Source organism: Pogona vitticeps, chromosome 4 (genome assembly GCF_051106095.1).
Source record: "Pogona vitticeps strain Pit_001003342236 chromosome 4, PviZW2.1, whole genome shotgun sequence".
Classification (NCBI taxonomy): domain Eukaryota; kingdom Metazoa; phylum Chordata; class Lepidosauria; order Squamata; family Agamidae; genus Pogona; species Pogona vitticeps.
Genome location: NC_135786.1, coordinates 21,745,035 through 21,758,330, shown reverse-complemented (window position 1 = coordinate 21,758,330; position 13,296 = coordinate 21,745,035). Strand labels below are relative to the sequence as shown.

Sequence of the window (13,296 nt, the reverse complement as noted above, 5' to 3'; positions counted from 1 at the left end):
TTTGCTTCCTGACGTGAAGGGCGCCCGCATTCGCGATGCCCAGGGGCTGCTGCCCAGGTTGGGAGGTGACTCTTAGCCCCGCAGTGGTGAGGGCTTGCAAGGCAGTCTTTGTGGCCATCCCCAGCTCTGTCCTTGAACACCCACCTCCTTGCCATTCCATGTTCCCCTTCTTCTTCCCAGCATCTACCACTTGCCTCCCGCTGCCTAATGGTAGGGTTCCCCCATATAGTGTCCCAAACTCTCATCCACTACATCAGCAACCCCCACCTGTTGCCTTCCTGGTGGGCAGCTCCTATTACCCCAAGCCAGCATTGCCAGTGAAGGTGGGAATCATAATTCAACATCTCCCTCCCTCCCTCTCTTTTTTTAAAGCAAAGGTTGCTGAAATTTGCCATAAAATAAATTCCAAAATCTATACTGAGTTAATCAGTTTATCAGGTCAACCAAAGAGAAGCAACAGGTATTCAGGCTTTTCATATCACTCCTCTCTTCACTTAGGCACAATGCTACAAAAATGAAAAAGATGAGCTGCATTTCATTGTGTACATAGCCTCATTCCGTTGTTACATCTCAAGATTGCCTGCAGAGTACAAGCATTTAAGATCAAGCCTCTCTCCCCCCCCCATTGGTTTTGTAACATCTAATCTGCTGAAGAGATCAGTGAAATCAAAAGCCTCCACTCTTTTCTGTGTTTTTGCTTAGCCTAAGAGAGGTTTGTTTGGCCCAATAAAAATATCAACACGGTATGAATTAAATTAATGGCAGGCTCACGCTGATCTGGGCCTCGAAACTGAGCCGTTGAATGTTTTGCTTGTCTGTTTCTTAGATCATTTAACATGTTTCTAAAATATCTTTCTGCCCCCACAGTGAGCTTCTTGAGGCAGCTGGCTAGAGACCCAAAACCATTTTTAAAACAGCAACAGGGAACAAAGCAATAATCTATGCAGCCTTAAACCTAAAAAATAAATGCGAAGCAGCAGATAATGTAATCTAAGTAATATCAAGGGAGAAGGGCAAAGCATCAGGAAAAAGCCTTCAAAAATATGACAGGCCAAAGGTGTGCTACATATGCAGATGAACAATTAAAAAGAAAGCGGTGACAAAGTAGACAGACACAAGCAAGGACAGAGTAGTGACAACACATTTTGTTCGTCTTTGTTACTCAGAGTAAAGTTTAATGTGAACATTCAATACAAATATGCAACACTATTGAGCATAAAACAAGTGCAATTCCCCCCTCTTTTTGGTATCGATCCTGGTTTTATTATCCCTCTGTTTCTCATCATGACTCCCACCAGCTTGGTTGACAGGCAGAGAGCTACTGGGAAACGAGAGAATGGCATCCAAAACAATGGAGACTAGGAGCAAATCCAAGAGGACTTTGTCGCTGGGCCACTGCCTGGGTGCAGACCTTTGTCAGGGCTCTGACCGAGCCCACACATGATGCTAGTCCTACCTCGCTGCCTCAAATGGGTTGGGGAACCCCTTGCAGCAGTAGGAGAGGCAACACCGGGGAAAGGCAAAGAGAGAATCATTGAAGCTTGCCTGCCCGTCATCTTCTGCTCAATCCTGACATCCCTCCTTTGGTTCAAAGAATGGGCAGCCCCCGTTCGAGCCACCGTGTTGCCTTCTGCAGCTGCATTTATTAGATAATACTTAAAAAAATTGCTCTAGTGCATCATTTTATGCTGATTATGTTGTGTTAACTGAATTAAAGAAAACACATTGTTATTTAAGTGCGATTTCGTTAGCCACCTCAGATGGCAATCTAAAACCCACTTAGTTTGGAGTAAGCCCAAACAGGACTTCCTTTGTGTAGAGCAGGGGTTTTAAACTCAATTTACCTGGGAGCTGCTAGACACAGAGTCTGGGTGAGGCTGGGCTGCATCAGATTTTCTGCCAAGCGGAGCAAGAGCCCGAGGAAGCTGCCCAGGAGTTTCCTTAGCTGACAGACAGGTGGTCTGGCTGGCAGGCTGCAGTTCTGGATGGAGGGTGCAAGAGGTGCTGTCTTGGGAGAGAGCCGGCGAGCGAGGCAAGGCTTTTTTTTTACTCTTGACAGCAGAGGATATGTGGGCGGTTTGGGGGGGCAGGTAAGGTGAGGGCCACAAACGATCATCTGGGGGGGGCGCAAATGGCCCCCGGGCCGCATGTTTGAGACCCCTGGTGTAGAGATATCTAAAGCTGCACTGGTTGATTACATTTAAGTAAGAGGAGATATTAATCAATCAGTCATTTAATCAATCAATCAATCATTCATTCAATCAATCAATCAATCAAGTTGATTTCTTTGCAATGAGTAGACTCATTACTAAAAGAGTAACAAAGTGCATGCTTTCACTGCATGCTACTGTTTGACTTGTATATCTCTTCTGGTTCATGATGCTATGTACTTGCCTCCAGCATGAGATGGAAATTTCCGCTTTTGAGACTGCAGTTTCCAAAACTGCACAGTGATTTTGGAGTCCTGGGGAGTTGCAGGCATTTGTTCCCCATTTCTCTCTCTACCTCCTATCACCAAACCTCACTCTTTCCTTTCCACCAAAGGTTTCTTTGAAGGATGGCGGCGGGGGGTGGGGGGAGGCATTTTCACACACTAACATTCCATGAAAACCTATATTATTCATATCTGAATACATTTATGGAACTCTGGGAGCCAAGCTAGATGTGACAATGAACACACAATTGTGTGGTCTGGGGGGAGAGATCTTTTTCAAAACAGCTACATGTGTTTATGTGATCTAGATCAGGTTTGGGGGGGAATTAATTTAATTACTTCAAAGTAAGTGCTATTGAATTCAATAGAGGAAAAATTTAAAAGCAAAAAAGCAAAGTGTGTTGCTTATATACTGCCGCATAGCATTTAAAACACTCTCTGGACATTTAAATTTTAATTATGCAAACTTCACATTTCCCCCTCCCCAGCAAGCTGAGTACTCAATTTACTCAGAAGGATGGAAGATTGAAAGAACCTTGAGCCAGCTACCTGAGATTGAACTCAGGCCATGAGCAGAGTTTTTGCTGCAGTATTGCAGTTTAATCACTGCATCACCAGGTGCAGTGGTTAACCCTTTGCCCTTACCACACTCCTGACCCAGATCACATACAATCTGTGTAGCTGTTTTAAATATATATATATATCCCCCCCCAAGATCATACAATATTGTGTGATCAGTCAGAGGCTGGGAATTCTATTTCCACCTGACAGGGGCTGGACTTGACGATCCATAGTGTCCCTTCCAGCCCCGCAGTTCTAAGATTATATTTTGTCACATCTAGCTCTCCCTTAGAACTCTATAAATGTACAAGGTTGCATTGTAACCAGCCAAACATATAGCATACAGAGGCCATTTGCAGGAGGATCTTACTGCTATATCTAGCTTGGTTCATAAGATATAATAATAAGCAAAATGAGGGCCAAAATCACTGTCAAGCTTGTAGTAGCAAAAGGAGAGAGTGAAAGGGAGAGACTAAAATAGCTGTTTTCTAAAAATACTTCAGAGTTGCATTTCTCCATCTTTGCCAGAGAGAAGACAGGAGTAATCACAAAATAAAAGTAAAGTCAGATCAAATCCAGAGTACGGTAGTTGAGCGCTAATATGCAAGAAATGGAAGACGTATGTCAGGTCTAGATTGGAATTAAATAGCTATTTTTTCATAGAATGTATATGGATTTGTGTAACACATGTATATGTATGTACATGTAGACACGTAACATTATATTTTCATTTATAAAAAGTTGTATATCCACATGCATGGGTGCATATACACAAGCTCTTTCTTCTACATGCATACTGCAGCTCCTAGCACAGTGCTGTTATTAAATGCATATTAAATAGGACAAGAAGGGTGAATAAAGCATTCCAGATTGGAATGCAGGTAGCTACCTCTTTTCTGGCCACTATGCTCTGCTCCTTTGGGGAGATGGGCTGTGTGAGTAGCTTTAGTGATGGGCTGTTTGCAGACATTGCAGGAGGTTATTGTTAGTCTGTACCGAAACTTGGCCCATTTTTTGTTTATTAAATCAAATCAGTTGTTGGCTCTTCCAGGCTTGGCAAGTCTCTAGTCACGACCATCACTTATGCATGTATTGTTCTTTCCCTCTACGTGGAAATATTTCCTTTGGTTGTCAGTTAAATATAGGAAGAGTATTTTAAAAAGAAAATGGGGGGGGAGAGAGAATAAAAGCACCCCCCCAGTGTTCTTTTTCAGAGCGGACACGCACATTAAATAGATGTGAAAAAGTAACAGCATTTGCTGAAGTCAGAGAAACAAAACTTTGTTCTAGGTTTTTGGGCTGTTTGGTCGTGTTCTGGAGGTTTTTCTTCCTAACATTTTGCCAGTCTCTGTGGCCGGCATCTTCAGAGGACATGAGTTAGAACTCTGTCTGTGTTCTGGTGTAGTGTATGGGATACCGGCCATGAAAGCCTTCGAAAATAGAAAACTTAGAATGACAGTGTGTTCTACTTATGTCCGTTCACTCAGGTATTAGCATCATTGAGTTCAATGGGTATGATTATAGCAGTCTTGTGTAATATGGCACCTTTCTGAGATTTTAGACCAAGACATTCAGGTTTCAACTACGGCATATGTTATATGTCATTAGACCTGAAATCACATTCATTTTTCAGAAAGATGACCCAGGCACACATGTATGTCTGAGAAATCAGACTTGCATATGAAGAAGATGCTTATTCCTTGACGATCAGCCACAAAATTAAAAAAGCTAATTTGTAAACATTGGGACTTCAGAAAAGTTGCTACTATGATAATTTGCACATTTAAGGAATTCCCTCTTCTAATAGTGGGTTGTCTGTAACATTTAGGTCAGCGCTGATAAGACAGCAAACTGTACGGGGGGGCATAATTAAGGACAAGATATTTTTTTGCCTAAGGAGCAGCAGCAAACATTATTCTTTATTTTATATAGTATCCAAGACCAACCAAGTTAGCTTGGGGCATGAGGCAAAAAATTCTATAAGTACCTCCTCACCTGCCAGCAGTAGAAATGCAATAGGTTGGGATCAGATGGAGTCATACTTAGAGTACACCCATTGAGATCAATGGGGTTTAGGTTTGTCTAGATTCAACACAACATAAAAATAAGAGACCATTTATTAACTGTTGGTGTAAGAATGTAGCAGTGGAAAGAAAAGGCTAAAAGTAGTTTTGACCTGTGAGTCAGCACTCAGAGGGCAAAACTATACATTATAGATAATACATAATTGGAAGCTGAAATCTCTTAGTGTTCCAGCAAAATGATTGAGACAGATCTTCTTTTCTGAACAATCACTTGAAGATGAAGGTTGAGTGTACCTCACATCAACCAATCAACAAATTAAGCAAGCTAATTAATAAACTGAAGATAGTAGATGGAGTGACAGATTCAGGGGACTTGAATTCAAATTTCTGCTCATCCATGAGAAGACATGGGGAGCTAGCACTAGCAGAACCACTCCCTAAATAGGAGCCTCGTGGCGCAGTGGTTAAAACCGCTGTACTGCAGCTAAAACTGTGCTCACGACCTGGGGTTCAAATCCCAGGTAGCCGGCTCAAGGTTGACTCAGCCTTCTATCCTTCTGAGGTCGGTAAAATGAGTACCCAGCTCGCTGGGGGGGGGGGCAATGTGTAGCCTGCATAATTAAATTGTAAACCGCCCGGAGAGTGCTTGAAGCACTATGGGGCGGTATATAAGCAGCACGCTTTGCTTTTGCTTTTGCTTTAAATATCTCACATACCTTGGAAACACTATCAGCTTACCATAAGTCGATTGCAATTTGGCAGCACATAAGAGAACACACATACAGTTTGTGTGACCATTTTCAGCACTTCAGAAGTTCCTTCTGCTAATAATGCTTCATCTGCAATGTATCATTCAGCTCTCAGTCTTATGATGGAGCAGAGAACAAGAGTGACTGCAGATGTACAACATAGTCTTATGCATGCCTGCTCAGAAACAGATGCTGCTTAGTTCAGCATGTGGATAGGACTGCAGTCTTAACTTGATTAAGGTCTATTCCTATAGCCTCTATAGGTTTCAGGCTATGCCTGGGGAGTGCAGAGATAAAGTACCAACCAACCAACCAACCAACCAACCAACCAGCTAGCCAGCCAGCCAGCCCGCCCGCCCGCCAGCCCGCCAGCCCGCCCGCCCGCCCGCCAGCCAGCCAACCAACCAACCAACCAACCAACCAACCAACCAACCAACCAACCAACCAACCAACCAACCAACCAACCAACCAACCAACCAACCAACCAACCAACCAACCAACCAACCAACCAACCAACCAACCAACCAACCAACCAACCAACCAACCAATTCCTTATAAAAATGTAAAATGCAAGAGTTACCCAGCTCTATTTCCACCCCTAAGAAAAGAACACAGGTTCCTTATGAAAAAGCAAACAGAAGTTTTAAAAAATCATGCCAATATGTATATTTTAAAAGGTGGAAATTAATTTTAGGTAGCGTAAAAGTCTATAGAGGCCAACATAGGTGTCAAACCAGGTAGTGTTATCTAGTTGTTGGAAGGCATGTAACTTTCCACAAGTGCAACAAACCTCAAATATTTTTAAAGACTTTCATGTACAGCAGAAAAGAAAAAGACAATTCTTATTGCCTCCAGGAATAACCTGGACATTTTTTTCTTGGGAGCAAGTCCTGTTAAAAACAGCTCAATATATTCATATCTACGAAGTATGATGTAAGCTTGTTTTCTGGCACTCCAGAGATTAGAACCCAATGCAATTCAAATTACAAGAAGACAGATTCCGACTAAACATTAGGAAGAACTTTCAGACAGTCATGACAAAGGGTTGGACTAGAGGACCTAGAAGTCATCGAGTCCTTCCCCACTCTATAGTTCTATGATTCTCTGTAAATATACATTACATATTTGGCCATGAAAATAGCTAGGCAGGAAGAAAATAAAGGTGAACCTAAATGTGCCATTTTAGCAGCATACTTTTTAACACGCAGCATTTTAGTTTTTGTTAAAACATGTCTCTAGTTAAGCATAGCTGATTATAGCTATTATTGACATCATTTAAAAAGCTGTATCTTTGTTTTATAAAACAGAGAGGCAAGGAGCTCAGCCCATGCATTCCAGGAGGCATTCTGTGTGCCACAAGTGGCTCTTGAACCAAGAAGGGGATTTGCCAACCCACGCTGTTGAAGGGAGAAAAACACTGCTCTGTCCATAAGTTATTTGTGGCTTTGTTCACACAATGCACATTGGCAGCACTCAACTGCATCTTAGCATTTTCTTGAGCAGGCGGAGAATCACGAACACAGCAGGAGTGACAAGTGTGCAAGATGTTCAATGACAGAATTGTTTAGGCCATGCAGCCTGCTCTGTGTCCTTTAAAGTTGTCTGCGGTGGAATAAGCCGTCCTGTTACTAGTGCTAAAGTAAGATTAAAGCATCATCCTCTTCCCACTTTTTACATGCAGTGGGGATGTGGGTATCATCTAGTCAGCCATCTTGGGCAGCAAGATTTCTACACCTAGCTCTGTCCTGGTATTTGTTCCAAAATTAACCTGCAGGAGATCACAGCCCTGGTCACCGATTAGGTGACCTTGCTCAATGTCCTTGTTTAATAGCATCTCTATAAAGTCTGTAGAAGCAAGCGCAAATCCATTGATTTCATTGTTTCATTTGTGTGCGTGATTTTAAATTGTGCAATGCTCTGATATGAAAGGAAGGAAGACAGGAGCCTCCAGAAGGTGGTGCCATTAACAGCATTACTTGGGTTTTGTAAACTAAAGGCTGTGGTTTTCTTTACTGAATCAATCCATTTCATGTTATACCTTCTTTTTCTCGTACTGCCTCCAACATTTCCTAACATCATTGCCTTGCCCAGTGAATTTTGTTTCCTCATGATATGTCCAAAGTACGATTGACTCAGTTTAGTTATTTTAGCACTTAGTAAAAGTCCAGGCTTGAATTAATCGAGAAACCATCACATTTCATAAGAGTTTACTTTTTTCCTGCTAGCTGTCTTCATTCTCCAGCTTCATACCTACTATAGAATTTGGGAATATCATGGATGATCTCGGAGTTGGTCTCCAGTGACAAATACTTATACTTGAGAATCTCCTTTGGTTCCACCATAGCTGCCTGTCTGTTCGTTCGTTCAAGTATTCTCATCTCTTGGCTGCAGCCTCCATTTTGGCAGATGACTGAACACAAATACAGTAAATCTTTAGCAATTTTGATTTCCTCATTGTCAACATGAAAATTATGTAATTCTTTTTGTAATAATGATTTTTGTCTTCTTAATATTTAAAGAGCAAACACTGTTTCAGAGCAAGGCCGAAAAAAAAGAACACTAAATGAACGGCAGGGCCAAAATGTAATTCAAACAACATTCCTGAGGAATTGAAAGTCCACACAAGGAACAGACTTGCATTACTAAACTCAGCTGTACACGAACCAGAAGAACTGTGGATTGAAACCAGAGCTATTAATAAAAAGAAAATAAAAACCTAGATGGATGGGAGAAGAAGCATTTAAAATTGTAAAGAACAGATGAGAAGCAAAAGTAAAAGGTGACAGAAACAGGGTCAGAACCCTGAATGCAGTTTTTCAGTGACTGTCATATAGAAAAAAGAAAGAAAACTACTACTACAACAAAAACAAAGAAATAGAGGAGAACAACAAAGGGGCAAAAACAAGATATTTCTTCCAAAATGATGAAATCAAAGGGAAATTTAAGTCTAAATTAGAAATGCTGAATGGCCAACAGGAAAGCATACTAGGTGACTAGGAGAAAATAAAGAGAAAGTGGAAACACTATACTGAAGACCTATAAAAGAATGACTGATTCCTTTGGAAAGGAATCCTATGATGAAGAACCTGCAATTCCAGAAAGTGAAGTGAAAGCTGCTTTGAAAGCACTGGGAAGAAATAAATCACCAGGGGTAGATGGGATACCAACAGAACTATTTCAAGCCACAGAGATAGAATCTGTCAAAATCCTAACAAGAATATGCCAACCAATGTGGAATATAAAACTGTGGCTCACAGACTGGCAACATTATATATTCCAATCCCCAAGAAAGAAGATGCCAAGGAGTGCAGACTATAGGACCATTACTCTAATTTCCCATGCAAGCAAACTGATGCTCAAGGTGTTGCAACAAAGGCTTTTTGCCTTATATGGAGCAAGAAGTGCCTGGTGTTCAATCTGGATTACAAAAAGGAAGAGACAGTCAAGAACATATTGCAAATATCTAATAGCTACTATTAAGACAGAATATAGAGCGGCAGAGTGGTTTCCTGTAGACAAAGGTTTCAGACAAGGGTGCATTTTATATTCTTCTCTGTACAATACACATCTTACAGAGAGCTGGACTGGATTCAGATGAAGGAGGACTGAAAATTGTTGGAAGAAACATCAGTATTGAAGATAGGACACCATCTTATTGGCAGAAAAGAGCAATGACCTGAAATCACTTTTAGTGAAAATGAAAGAAGAAAGTGCCAATTGGAGAACGGCAAGTGAACATCAAGAAGACAAAACCCATGACAGCGGGTTAATGTTGATAATGAAGCCATTTAAATTATTAAAAATTTTGTATAGCTTGGTTCAGTCTTAAATCCAAATGGAGACAGCAGCCAAGAAATCAAAAGAAGACTGAGACCAAGAAGGACAGCAATGAAGAAACTAGAAAAGACCACCAAGTGTATGGATGTGTTGCTGGACACCAAGACCAAGATAATCCACACTCTTGTATTTCTCATCACCATGTATGGGTGTGAAATCTGGGCAATAGAGAAAGCTGACAGGGAAAAATTGATTCGTTTGCAGAGCTTTGCAGATATCCTGGACTTCCAGAAAGACAAACTATGATGTTGGGAAAGGTTGAAGGCAGCAGGAAAAGAAGAATACCAAATACGAGATGGATGGACTCCCTAAAAGAAACCACAGTTTTGAGTTTACAAGAGCTGAGCAATGTCCTGTCCTCTGAGGACAGGACATTTTGGAGATTGGTCATTCATATTGTCAGCACAAGTTGGAGGAGACTTGATAGCACATAACAACAACGACAACCACGTTAAACTGTAGTCACCACTTTTGCATTTTGAAAACTTCCTTGGTTGTCATTTCAAGCCATCATTTCTGCCAGGAATGTGGTATAATCTGCATTTCTTAAATGATTTACATTTCATCCATTAATTTTCACTCCTCTTTCATCTCTAATCTTGGTTTACATTTCCCTTTGATTTCTTGCCTTATGAAGGAATATTTTATTTTTTCCATTTTTGGTTGCCAATTCTGTTTTTCCCTGCCCCCACAGTGATTATAATCATTCTCTTTGTCCCATCTTGCTGAAAAGTTGCATTTAGGATTCTAAGCCTGTTTCTCTCTCCTTCTCATTTGGGTCCTCGTCAGGTATTAACATTTTTAAGAGTTTTATCAGTCATCCATCTAAGCCTCTAGTGGCTACAAGAATAATCTTTTGCTTTCCCTCCTGATTATATTTCTAGTTTCAGATCACAGTTCTTCTGGTTCTCAATCAATGGAGCCTAAGAACAGAAGTATGTTCTTTACATGATCTTTAGATTTTTCAAGATTGTTGTTTAAGTTAAATTAGTCTGCTATGATTGTAATAGTGTTCATCTTTTCCTTGACTCTAATTTTTTAGTTAACAATTCATTGTTTGTACCACTGTTAGCTGTTGGTGTTGTTTCTGCTGAGAGTACAGTTTCTCTGTCTTCTGCTTCCAATTGCATAGTCTCTGTGGTTTCTATACAGGCTGTTTGGTGATATTTGTGTTTACAGTCATCGGTTCAGTTGCCTGAAACATGGATTTGCAATAAACAGATTGTCCATTTGACGTCATTCTATGAGTCACAATCCTGCTATACTTTAAACTCTTAGACCAGAGCCTCCAAAGACATTTAGTTTTACTTTATTTCCTACTTTTGCATCCAAGTCACATCAACACATCTTGTTTTGGAGTGTGATCAGAGGATACTTATATAAAAGTGTTCAATTTCTTCTTCTTCAGCTGGAGCATATACTTGAATGATAGTTATGTTGATTGACTTTTCATGAAATCTGTTTGATAGTATAGTAATTGGTCAAATACACTGACTCACTGGCTGTGCTGCAACACACTTTAGCATTAAAACTATATCATTTCTTGTGTGCCAATCATTTCTGGAGTAAAACACTTTGCAACAATCTAATTGAAAACATTCTAATTAGTTCATTCGCACCGAGTACTGTGATGTTTTATATTCCATTTCATGTTTTACTGTTTTGACCTTGCATTGACTCATATTTTACTGGACTAAGGAATAATGGGACTTGTAGTCCTAGCAGAAAGGAATATAATCAATTCCTTTAATTGCACAGCATGGGAGGCAGTTTGGAGTTGAAATTGAAATCATTAAGTCCCCAAAAATATACACTCACTCCAAAGCATAGATATACCAGTTTAAACTAATTACTCAGACACTGATTTAAGGTAAAAAGAAAGAAGATTTTTACTCATGGCAATAGCTTGCAAACTGCAGGCAGAAGCTTGGTTCAGAAAGTTGCAACAGGAAATAAACAATATCAGGTACTTCAGAAGTTAACAAGAAGGTTAAAGAAAAGTTAAAATAGTAAAAAGCAAAAATGGTTTCTCTCAGACCATGGTACCTTGGGGAAATAAAATGTGGTGAACATGAAGAGATGCTCAGCAGAGTCTCCTCCTCCTCCTCTCTTGTCCGAAAGCCTTGTGGAATGTGTGTGCCCTAAACAAAGGTAGAACACAATTTAAACAAGAAAGGAGGGGTTACCTTTGCCCACCAAACAAAAGGCATTAGTTAATAGGTCAATGAAGGGAAGAGGAAATCAAATTAACTACCCAATGGGCAGTTAATTTGATTGGACTGGACTGGAGGAATCCCAAACCGGAATTAAGATTGCCGGAAGAAATATCAACAACCTCCGATATGCAGATGATCACTCTGATGGCAGAAAGTGAGGAGGAATTAAGGAACCTTATAATGAGGGTGAAAGAGGAGAGTGCAAAAAACGGTCTGCAGCTGAACATAAAAAAAAAAAAAAAAACTAAGATCATGGCCACTGGTCCCATCACCTCCTGGGAAACAGAAGGGGAAGATATGGAGGCAGTGACAGATTTTACTTTCTTAGGCTCCATGATCACTGCAGATGGAGACAGCAGCCACGAAATTAAAAGACGCCTGCGATGACAAACCTTAACAGCATCCTACAAAGCAGAGACATCACCTTGCCAACAAAAGTCTGCATAGTCAAAGCTATGGTTTTCCCTGTAGTAATGTATGGAAGTGAGAGCTGGACCATAAAGAAAGCTGACCGCCGAAGAATTGATGCTTTTGAATTGTGGTGCTGGAGGAGGCTCTTGAGAGTCGCCTGGACTGCAAGGAGAACAAACCTATCCATTCCAAAGGAAATCAACCCTGAGTGCTCACTGGAAGGACAGATCCTGAAGCTGAAGAGAAGACCCCCTGGAAAAGACCTTGATGTTAGGAAAGTGTGAAGGCAAGAGGAGAAGGGGATGACAGAGGATGAGATGGTTGGACAGTGTCATCGAAGCTACCAGAATGAATTTGACACAACTCTGGGTGACAGTGGAAGATAGGAGGGCCTGGCATGCTCTGGTCAATGGGGTCACGAAGAGTCAGAAACAACTAAACGACTAAACAAACGAACCCAATGGGCAACATAGACATTTCCCTTCCTCTCAGGTGATCATGCACTAGGCTTGCATGTTGATTTGCTAAATAAACTCCAACAGTACTTCTAATATTCCAGTTTCTATGAATCCTGTAGTTTCAGACTTTCCTTTCACATCTGTTCACATCAGCAGCTGAAAACTGTTAGCCTTACTCCAGTTATTTCATTAAGAACAGCACTACAGATACTTACCTTTGATTTTGTAATGGCAGCTGGTTGATTTAGTGGTCGTGTTACCTGCCTTTGTTGTCTGCTTTTGGATTAGTCAATTTTCTGTTGCTCTGCCCCTGCTCTTTTGAAATAGTTAGTTTGGGGCATGGGAGCTGCAAAAGATTAGGGGATTGATAGTATTTTGAGAGGCACTCTGTATGGAGCTTAATGATCAAAGAGACTACCAGTCTCCTAATCCCTTGTAGCTTGCATGGAATTTAGATTTTTATGTTGTAAGCCGCCTAGAGTGGTCAAAATGACCAGATAGGCAGGGTATAAATAAATAAAATAAATAGATAGATAAATACTTCCACCTGTTTCTTTCTTCTTCGGGCTAGTGACAGTCACTACAGAGAAAGATTTTTTGAGGTAT

The 13,296-nt window shown here is 40.7% G+C and overlaps 1 protein-coding gene across 4 annotated transcripts in view; it reads left to right on the top strand.

Moving 5' to 3' along the window:
- The window catches only part of LOC144588982 (uncharacterized), a 69,039-nt gene that overhangs the window by 1,024 nt on the left and 54,719 nt on the right, over positions 1-13,296 (top strand). The gene's annotated exons all lie outside the window — the stretch shown is intronic.